This window comes from Vipera berus (assembly GCF_964194415.1).
Source record: "Vipera berus genome assembly, chromosome: 1".
Taxonomy (NCBI): domain Eukaryota; kingdom Metazoa; phylum Chordata; class Lepidosauria; order Squamata; family Viperidae; genus Vipera; species Vipera berus.
In genome coordinates this window covers 218,186,149-218,196,894 of record NC_138202.1, presented here as the reverse complement: position 1 = coordinate 218,196,894, position 10,746 = coordinate 218,186,149, and positions in this window count along the sequence as shown.

Genomic DNA, 10,746 nt, shown 5'->3' with positions numbered 1-10,746 from the left:
CATTTCAGCGGAGGGGCACATTCCAATGATTTCCTTAGAATATTTTCTGTGTAAGGAACACTTTCTGTGTCACTATATTGTATTTTGTTAATATACCAATAATTCTTCTTGATGGTGCATTTAATAACAGTTTTCATCATGTTTACCTAATGATTGAATGAGCCATAATTGGCAGGAATCCCACATAATGCTAAGCCAATGCTCCTCTAGAAGATGGTGGTGATGAACGACAGTTTCCTTAAAGATAGTCCCAGCTGGCATAGCCAGTAATAAAGGATATTGGGAGTTATAACTCTGCATTATTTAGAGGGCTACAAGTTTCCATCTCTACCATAAGCAAGCATATCCTAATCTCAGGGGTGGGCTCAAGCATCAGAACCAAGCAAACCACATTATAGTTAAATTATTTAAGATTAGGGAGACCTACAGTATATTCTAGTCCAGTGTTTCTCAACCTTGGCAGCTAGTAGATGTGTTGACTTTAATTCCCCCAGCCAGCCACAAAAAACAAAAAACAAAAACCTATTCTAGTCTATCCTCAGTCATGGAAATTCCTTGGGTGACTTGGTACCAATCACTACCTTTCAGAGTTGTTGCTGTGGAGGAAAAAAAATGGAAAGAGTAGGCTATACCTTGAGCACATCAGAGCAAACTGGTTTATAAGTAAGATGCAAATGAACGTATTAACCTGACCATAGGGTCAGGTTATTATTTTATTTACTCATCTGAATTATATCTCTGCAACCTAGCACTTGTTCTTGAGGTTTTTGGAAAAAGCTCTTTCTTTTCCTGGAAAGTACCCTTGCAATGAGATTTTTCAGATATGGGACCCAAGCTGTTTAAATTCAGAGCCAATGCTTTCTTACAAAGTTGTGGACTTTTTAAGCCATCATACTTCAAAGTTGTAATTTATTTTTACACTCTTTAGCAAAAACTGCATTAATAATTTCATCCTGAGGAGTAAGTATCCAATCAGATCTGTCCTGGTAATACAGGAATATTAATGGATATTCATCTAATCTCTTTATCTTGATACAAACACCAGGCTATAACCAGTGATGCTTATTTATGGGCAAAATGGATTCCATCTCTTCCAACAAGCAGTCCTCCCTCAGTGATTCACTTTTGGGACTTTCCACTTTAAATTGAGAATATGTGCAGAGTGGTGATTGAGAAGAAGTCCTGCAGTACTTCACAGTATTCACGTAATTAAAAAGATTAACATAATGATATAAGAATACAGGTAGTCCTCAACATACAACAGTTCATTTAGTGACTGTTCAAAGTTACAATGGCACTGGTAAAAAATGATTATAACTGTTTTTCGCACTTACGACTGTTGCAGTATATCTTTGGTCATATGATCAAAATTCAGGTGCTTGGCAACTGACTCAAATGTATGGCGGTTGCAGTAACCCATGGTCACATGATCATCTATTGCGACCTTCTGACAAGCAAAGTCAGTGGGGAAGCCAGATTCACTTAACAACCATGTTACTAACTTAACAATTGCAGTGATTCACTTAACAACTGTGGCAAGAAAGGTCATAAATGGGGCAAAATTCAGTTAACAACTGTCTCACTTTGCAATAGAAATTTTGGGCTCAGTTGTGTTGGTAAATAGAAGACTACCTGTAGAATGAATATATTTTAGAATAGAATTCTTTATTGGCCAAGTGTGATTGGACACACAAGGAATTTGTCTCCAGTACATAAGCTTTCTGTGTACATACAAACAAGGTGATAAATCATTATCATAATCATCATAAAAATACATTCATCATAAATCATAAGATACAACACTTTGTGATAGTCATAGGATACTAAATAAGCAAACAACATAAATCATATAAGGGTGCTAAATAAAACAATTAATATACATTGTAAGATACAAGCAACAAAGTTATAGTCATAAGAAGATAGATAATAGGAAAGAAGAGAATAATAATAGTAATACAGTCTTACTAGGCAGTTTGACAGTGTTGTGGGAATTACTTGTTTAGCAGAGTGATGCCTCTGTGCAATGCGTCATCCTGAGGGAAAAAGTTGACATAGTTTATTTCCAGGATGTGAGGGGTCTGTAGTTATTTTCACAGCCCTTTTGTCAACGCTGCTAACATCCAATGTTACTGCTTGACAAGAGATGAAGAAGTAGCTATTTCATATGTTAAACTTGTGTATTGCTTTAAAACTTGTGTATTGTTTTAGTTTAAGGTTAGATGGGGGGATGAGTAGGACCGCACTTTTCAAGGCATCTCTAACTAAGAAGATAAGGCTTTGGCGGGTCTTCTAACGGAAGGGAAACTGATTCTTTAAATTAATTGGAGAATATGATTAATGACAAAATTAGAAAGGTGGAGAATTGTGTTTTAATATATTGTGCAAGGGGCGGAGATTTCAGATTCCAGCTTCCTTCGAGCAAGCATTTGCCGGTGTATTAGGCTAATAAAGGACTTTTAAGGTAAACAATGCCTCAGAGTCACTTGAAAAGCCCATACATCAGAAACTTGACACCTTTTTTGTTTTTATTGATTAGCTTAAGCAATTATGGGGGCTATTGGTTTGATCTTCGAGCTTGGCAATTTGGCTGCAAATGTTTCAACTCCATTCGGGGTGGGGGGACATCTTCAGTGTGCTTTGAATTGTGTTCATCTGTCAGAGCAACTATTGTAGAACTTTCTATTTTGAAACCCAGAATTTAGCTTCGTGAATGCATTCATGGGTGATATATGTAATTGACTTAAAATCAGCCATCCCTTTGATGGCCACTTTTAATTGGAAACCCCTAATGTGAACAAATGAACACCAACTGCAGAAACCCCAAAATTTAATCTTGTTTGCTCTCAAGTAAGCTGGCATGAATCACGCTGTATCTCTGCTCTCCTGCCGTCTCTCCTTCTGCCAAATACACTTTCAAAATATCTGAAACAAATCAGGCAATGTTCCATAGCCACTGCCTGCCCATTTTTTAAGTGGTGGGTCCTATACTTCCTTCAGTAAGACTTGAAATTCTAGTTGTTTGCTCTAAAGAAGTACAGTTTTAATACTGAAGTATTTTAAGAGTAATATTGGTTCTAAGGACCAGATTCAACTCAGTTATGTGGGTTCTGTCTGTTTTCAGAAAATGAGAGATGATGCACATGTATTGGCTATTGGAAATTTTCTCTCCAATTTATTCATTCATTCGTTTTGTTCATTTATTCACTAGTTATATCCTGCCTTTATTTTGTACAGTCCAAGGTGGCATATGCATATGCACTCTCAGCATACTTTTGTATCATAATCGTTTCTTGCAATACATTTTCTAAGCAATGTCTTCTTCAAATTAGCAGATCATTCTTTTGCCATGAAGTGTGTGCAAATAAGAGGCACAGCTGTTGCAGAAAGCAAGTGTCTGATAAATATTTTTGTTACACAACCCTCCACATAAGAACAAGGTATGCTTTATGGCAGAGGTTTCCTAGGCGCTTTCATGCAGAAATATTTTCCTATTCCCCCAAAGTCCTGAACGCCATAAGGTTACTGGGCTTAGCCAAATGTCTGCTTTTCTGTTGTATTTTTGAGCAGTAAGGGACAACTACCAGTATCTGCAGAAAAGCCACACAGCCTTGTATCTGTTTTTAAGTGTTTCCTAGCACGGGCTAAAGCAGAAGCCAGAAGCACAGGAAACTCCTTCTTTAGAAACAGTCAATGTAAAGTAGCTGCCTGACAGGAAATATGGTCTGAGATAATGCCAAATTATCATCCAATTCGGATGAATGTCAACAAACTAGGAAGGAGAATGGTTGGCCTGTTCCTTTGCAGTTAATAGCATCTTTATCTGTGAATATCAGGCAGGGAAGATTTTCATGACAAGCTAAGAGTTATTGTCTATGCACGTCAGCTGAATTAGTGTTGTTATTATTGGTAAAGGCCTAGAAGCAGGTTTTTCCCCCCCTCCATGTCTTTGATCTGAAAAACATCATTCTTGTCCAGACTTAATGGCCTCTAGCCCAGCTGAATCTCTGTCAATCCAAGATTAGCCCCAAATTACCTCAACACTACCAACTTTTCCTCCTGCTGAGGCTTATGTGCTTTGTAACAACTGCACAGTGGGCAGAAATTCAACTGATGAAACTTTCTCATCATGTTACATTTTTCTCTGCCAAGTAAATATGGCTGCTCCTTTCCAGAAAAGAAACATATATGATTTTTGGGAACATTATGATTGCCATATCAAGGCCTCTAGCAATTATTTTGATGGTTTCAGAGCAAATTTGATTTATATTAAACAAAAGTTTGAATATAGCTTTATTTAGTTTATTCATTCATTTTCTTACTCTGGCTTTTAGGTTGGTCCAATCTTATTCTTTCTATATACTTCTCCCTATTCAATAAGAGCTATTCCTAATAAGATTTCTTTCATAAAAAATAACCTAACCTGCCAGGTATCTTCTTGGGGTCTCCACCCTTCCAACCCCTCTACTTTCGGTCCAGGATGTCTGAGGGCACTTTAGTGTGCTATACACTATTCCTTGAGCTGGTAGAATGACATTTCAGATAATTTTTGCTGCTTGGACTGTCAGCCCTATTCTGCTTTTGGCATATGTGATAGTGGTACAATCCTTACAAGATCACTGTGGAACAAGTTAAGGAAGCTAAATGATGGAGTGCCTCCAAGCTCCTTCCAAGCAGCCACCAATCACTCTCCTGGATGAATGGGTAGTAAATAAGACTCTTGACTTCGACTGCAGAGGAGTGCCTGCCTGCCTTGGAGCTTTTAGCCACCTTCCAGGTTGCTCAACTAACAGGTCATAGGCAAAGAGTAAAGAGCATCAGGGATGCTCCTTCCTGCTTCAGCCCATGTATCTTCTCCATCCCTGCAGAGTGAAGGAGGAGAAAGAGCCCCCGATGTTCCTTGCTGATCCTCATTGGCCCAAGCCTACTAATCAGACAATTTTGCTCAGCCTTTGCACCCTTTGTTGTAGGCAGAGAGGTTGGTTGTAGCAGAGGGGATCTTTGCTGATGCATTGCAAGAGCATCCTCCCCTTCCATTTTTGCGCTTTTTTTGTGCCTGTGACTTGGCAATAAGGCTGGTTGTGCAGGCAAGGTCAGGACTCTTTCAAAAGATCACTAAATCTATGTTTGAAACTAGCCCCCCAAACATCTGACAAGTACATAACGAAGTAGAATCTCTCTCACTCCACCCTACTCTCCCCCACTGTCTGCTGATTTGGAGAATGTTTGGCGGGCATTGGCAGATCAGCTCTCCACTCTGCCAGCCCACGGATCAATGAAGCAGGAGAGCCTCTCTTGTTTTACTGGGTCATCTGCTCTGCTACCTCTCCATCATGGGATGCATTTTTCTTAATAGAAAACAAACTGCTCGCAGTGCCTGAGCCACAATTATTGAGGCTCTGCAGCAGTTTCCCAATAATTAGGAAACTCTACTAAAAAAAAGACAAGAAAGGCTTGGAGCAAGGCTCTGTGGCCAGTGAAGAAAGGGAATCCCTTGAGAGCCTCACTAATGGCAGAGATTTTTCACCCAAAAGTGACAACATCCCATTATTTCATCTTGATTTCCTTGTCTTTTGTAGTTTCTTGGGGAAAGGGTGTGTATAAACGAAAGAGAAAGGGTTTGAGTAGCTGGAACAAGTCACTTGGTAAATAAGCTAAGAGATTAAAATAAAAGTTAAGTGTATGAACATAGCATACACCCACCCACACCCACTTCTCAATGTCTTAGTTCTCCAGTAATTCTCTTGATATAGTCATGCCCTTAAGAGTCAGGCAAGTGTCCCATGCTGGATCAGGCCAAATCTAATCCAGAATGCACTCAAAGGCCTCTGGGATTCCTTTAAGCAGTGCAGTACACAGGTTGCATAACATTCTTTGGCTTTCTGCAAGCCCAGGTCTAATCTGCTGGGGGAGGGAGGGAGGGAAGAGTTTCCCCAGTAAAACAGGACAGCCAAAGTCCTATTTTACTAGGCAGTCTCTGCCACCTCTTGAATTAGCTGCAAGTGCAACTAAAGAACCAGACTGGCCCAATGTCCAAAGCACAATGGCTCAAGAAAACAGGGCACAGTGATTGGAGGAGACAGGGTTGGGCATGGCCATATAGTACCAGGAATTACCGATATTACCAGATATCATGAATCATGTCATTAAGGAAGCATCTAAGCTGTGCTGGGAAGAAAGAGAAAGCATTACATTAAAGGCGGAGCAGAGAAAAATGACTTTAAGTTCTTTCTGCCGTAGGCTGGGGACAAGACAAAGGCAACATCATAAGGGCATGGCATTTAAAAGCAGTTTGTGGAGCATATTTCTGTCAGTTAGAGGAACATGAGGGTGAGCTCCCAGCTGAAAGCTCTTCCACCCAATGGTTGTAATGGGGAGGAGTTGCCAATTCAAAAACTGTCAGTGTTTATGCTTAATCAATCCCAAAACATCAATTTATCTGAAGGAAAACTGTGACGTGGCTTTCCATATGCCCTCTACTTCTCATCTTCTCTTTGTCTTTTCCTGGGTAGATGGATATACTTAGCAGCCTCTGCAGAGGCTGAGGTGAAGGTCAAAAAAGGCATCCCACTTAGTAATTCCTTTCACTGCAGTAATATTTTCTAAAAAATCTGGGGAAGGAAAATTGCAAGTGCCAAAAGAGGCCTTCATACTGATATGTACAGCTTCCTACTGAAGTTACAACATTTCCCTGGAAGCTCTTTCTTCTCTCTGTCTCTTTCACAAACACACATCTTATGTGTTTCTATTTCTTGCTTTCTCAAAGTCATAAAAATATTTCAAAAGCAAAGAGTCACACTAACATCATCCACAAAGTTTATATGCCACAATAAAACTGACAGTCTGCAATTGATTGTTGCTTTTATTAATGTCAGAAGAGAGTTCTGCAAGATAGAGATAATATTGTGCTAGTTGAAAGAAGAACATTTGACGAGATAAGATCCATATCAAAATCTATTGGCAACAATAAGTATAAGCAATGGTATTGCATTTACTTAAGAGCCATCAGACTGCTTACTTATTTTCAGATTTGTTAATCTCAATGCCATCCACAAGATGCTGCCCCTTAAAATCTGATTCACGTTTTGGGAGTCACTGAGAATCGGGTGGCATAATTTTAATAAATGATGATGATGATGATTTCTCTGTTGTTCTAATTTTTTTCTGATTCCACCCCGCAAAATAAAAAAAACCCACTGGTTTGCAGGTATTCGCTTCCTTTTGTACATGGAAAATGGTGATCCTTCTCTTAGGTGAAGCCCAAAGAATATTTCTCTCCCACTCAACTCCTGCCCAGTAGTTCAAACACTGATTAGGATATTAGTTATGACAGTTCTGAAGGGTTTGTTCTTTAAGCTGTTATAGAAAAGGGTGCTCATTGCATTGACAGATTTATTAGAAAAGGACCTAAGAAATGCATTTGAAATATACCGGTACATTGTTATTATATGCACACAGTTACCTGAAATAAAGTTCTATTAAACTTGAGGGGGGTGATTATGTCGTTGTGAGTAAATATTAATGGCATCAGATTACAGACAGGATCAGAGAAAGTAGAAGTGCTTCATCTTGGGAGCTGTAAAGCCAAGGTTAAAGATATTTTTCTGCAAAGGACTCCCTGTATATCTTTTTATCTGTAATATGTGAAAATTATAGCACAATTCTATTCATATCTATTCAGGAGTGACTTAGAAAAAGTTCAGTGGGACTTTCTCCTAGGATGTAGGCATGAGAGCATTTCCCAAATTAGTCATTTTCAAACAGGACTGCAAAAACTGGATGATTATTAGATGGCATAAAGGAACATATTAATCTCTGCTCTGCCACTGGGTAATTGTCTAGATTTTTGCAGCTGAGAAACAGTAGGGTTCTCTGAGGACCAGTAATGAGAATTCTGGGAACTGAATTGAAACATCTAGAGCAATGATGGCGAACCTTTTAGAGACCGAGTGTCCAAACTGCAATCCAAAACCCACTTATGTGTCGTTGGGTGACGGGTGGGCGTGGCCCATTGGGTGGGTGTGGCTGTGGTGGTAATAGCAGACTGGGTGGGACTAAAAAGTTCAATCAATCAATCCCAACTTTGTGAGATCTTTTTTTTCCTGCAAGAAGTTGAAATTGATTGATTGATTGAACCTTTTTTTTCACACAGCGGTGGAGGCCTAAAGCAAAAAGGTTTTATAAAACCTAGCTGAAGGCCTAGGACTGGGGTGACGGTGCGTATGTCCACAGAGAGGGCTCTGTGTGCCACTTGTGGCACACGTGCCATAGGTTTGTCACCACAGATCTAGAGAGTGGCCAGCTTGGAAATGGCTGGTGCTTAACAGTGCAAACTTACTGTTAGACCTCTCTACTCAAAACTGAGCCATTGGCCATTACAAGTGAGCAAAGTTAGTATTTCATACATGGATTTAAGTCTCATAGAATCCAGTGCAGTTGACATCAGATTAGACAAATTATATTATTGTTTTGGTAGTATTCTATTTTACAAGCTGACTCCAAAAGCAAGCCCCATAGAAATTTCTAAAGCATTTTACAGATTTACTAGATTAACCAAAAGGATGTAAGATTTATTGTGATGATTTTTGTTCTGAGTCTTTTCACAATTTGTGTTTTCATCTCACTGTTCCTCCATCCAATAATACTTTTTTTAGCACAACCCATTTCATGTTTACTGAGAAACAAATTCTGTCAACTAATAATAAGCCCATGAAGCAGAAATTAAAAAAAATGCTTTCTCTACTTCAACAGAGTGGCATAATGATCTGGACCAGGGCTTTTCAACCAGTGGTACAGGTACCACCTGTGGTACACTAGCACCTGGCAGGTGGTACACGACCATCCTAGAAAAGTGGTAGCGGGGGAGGGGAATGAGCTGAACCAGTGGCAGCACCGCAAAAGCCTGAGCGAGAGATGGCTGGAGCTGCAGGGCTGTCAGGGCTCAGTGGAAGCGCCAGGATCAGCACCAGGCTCCAGCTGGAAAGCAGCACTTATCCTGGCACTTCTGCTGAACCTAGAAGAAGCGCTGATCAGCTGGAATGTTGCAGCATCTCCAGGGTCTTGTGATTTACATTCAGATGCTTGGCAACTGATTCATACAGTATTTATGATGGTCACAGTGTCCCAGGGTCATGTGAGCCTTGGTGGAGCAGTGGGCTAATGCCTCTTTAAGTAACACCAGCTGCCTGCAATTAGTGCAGGTTCGCATCCCACCAGGCTCAAGGTTGACTCAGCCTTCCATCCTTCCAAGGTAGGTAAAATGAGGACCCAGATTGTTGGGGGCAATAAGCTGACTTTGTAATAGTGCCGCTTGGGGGGGGAAAGCCCTAATAAGCAGGCATATACATAGAATGAAGGCTATTGCTAAGCACATTGATTTGTGCTTTAGATTGTAAGTCGCCCTAAGTCTTCGGAGAAGGGCAGGATATAAATGGGATTTTAAAAAAAAGTGACCAAAACCTGCTGCAGCCATCCAGCAGATGGGGGACATAAAACCAAACACCCCCCACCCCACCCCCACTGCCAATCCTCAACAGAAATGCTCACAACAATGAAAACCTTGGACAGGAGGAAGAGTGCCGCCAGGTGGGCAGGCAGGTGTCTTGCTCGGCTGTGGCTTGGGGGCACTTTTTTCAGTGCCATTGTAACTTCAAACAACTGTTGAAAGTCAAGGACTACTTGTACTTCATCACTCCCCCCCCTGTTTTTTTGGTGATCACGTTTTTGACACCTTGCTAGGCGACTGGTGGTACTTGGATGTTGCCATATCCTAAAAGTGGTACAATGGGTGAAAAGGTTGAAAAGCCCTGATCTGGACAATCACTAGTTGGAAGCAGTTAGGTTTTCTGTATCTCTTTGCTGCATCAAAGCCAGAGCATAAAACAACTGAAAGAAGCAATACAAGATCAGAAAATGTGGAGAAAGCTGGCCTATAATTTTGCTGAGAATTAGACACCCCTGAACAGATAGCATCAGTAGTGCATCTGGCGCAGTAATTTATATTGGAGGATGTCTAGGTTGAGGAAAATTTATTTTATTTATTGATGGGATTTATATATCCCGCCTCTGCTTAGAAGCACTGAATTCAGTGATAACCTCCAAATGGACATGCATAGAAGTGTGCTAAAACTCAAAGCTCCTGTCGTTCAGAAGTTGTCTGGATTTTAGCAGCCTAAATATGGTAGCCCTATTAAACGGATTAAAAGTTGCTCCATTAGACAGCAGGCCTTTCCTTATGTGTGTAGTTTAATGCATCATCAAATGGCAGTGTTGGTAAAAAAAAAATGCAGGAACAAATTGGGTGGTTTGGATTGGGGATTCAAAATATTCATGTTACAGAACCTATTAACTTTTTTTTAAAAAATTCCCAGAACCCCTGACCAAAAGGCAAAGCACTGTTGATAGAAAATTGGTTGAATCTGCTCGACCTTCCCCCCCCACCAACGTCTTATGGAACCCCACCCAGAAGCCACTTTTTGAAAAACCTTGATCTGGATTTCTACCTCCACCCTGTATTCAAAGAGACTTGTCCAGCCTTGTATTTTCAGGTCAGAAGCTCATCAGCGACTTAAGAGAAGTAGGAGGGCTAAACCTTCAGGTCACATTCCCAAAAGGTTAGCTTGTCTTACGAAAAGGACCCTTCGCTCTTTTCGGGAAAGCGAAGGACCCGCGTCAAGGCTTGCTTCGCTTCTGAACTAGAACACAGAATAATAGGTTTGGAAGGGACCTGGGAGAGAGAAGCCCAGCGCC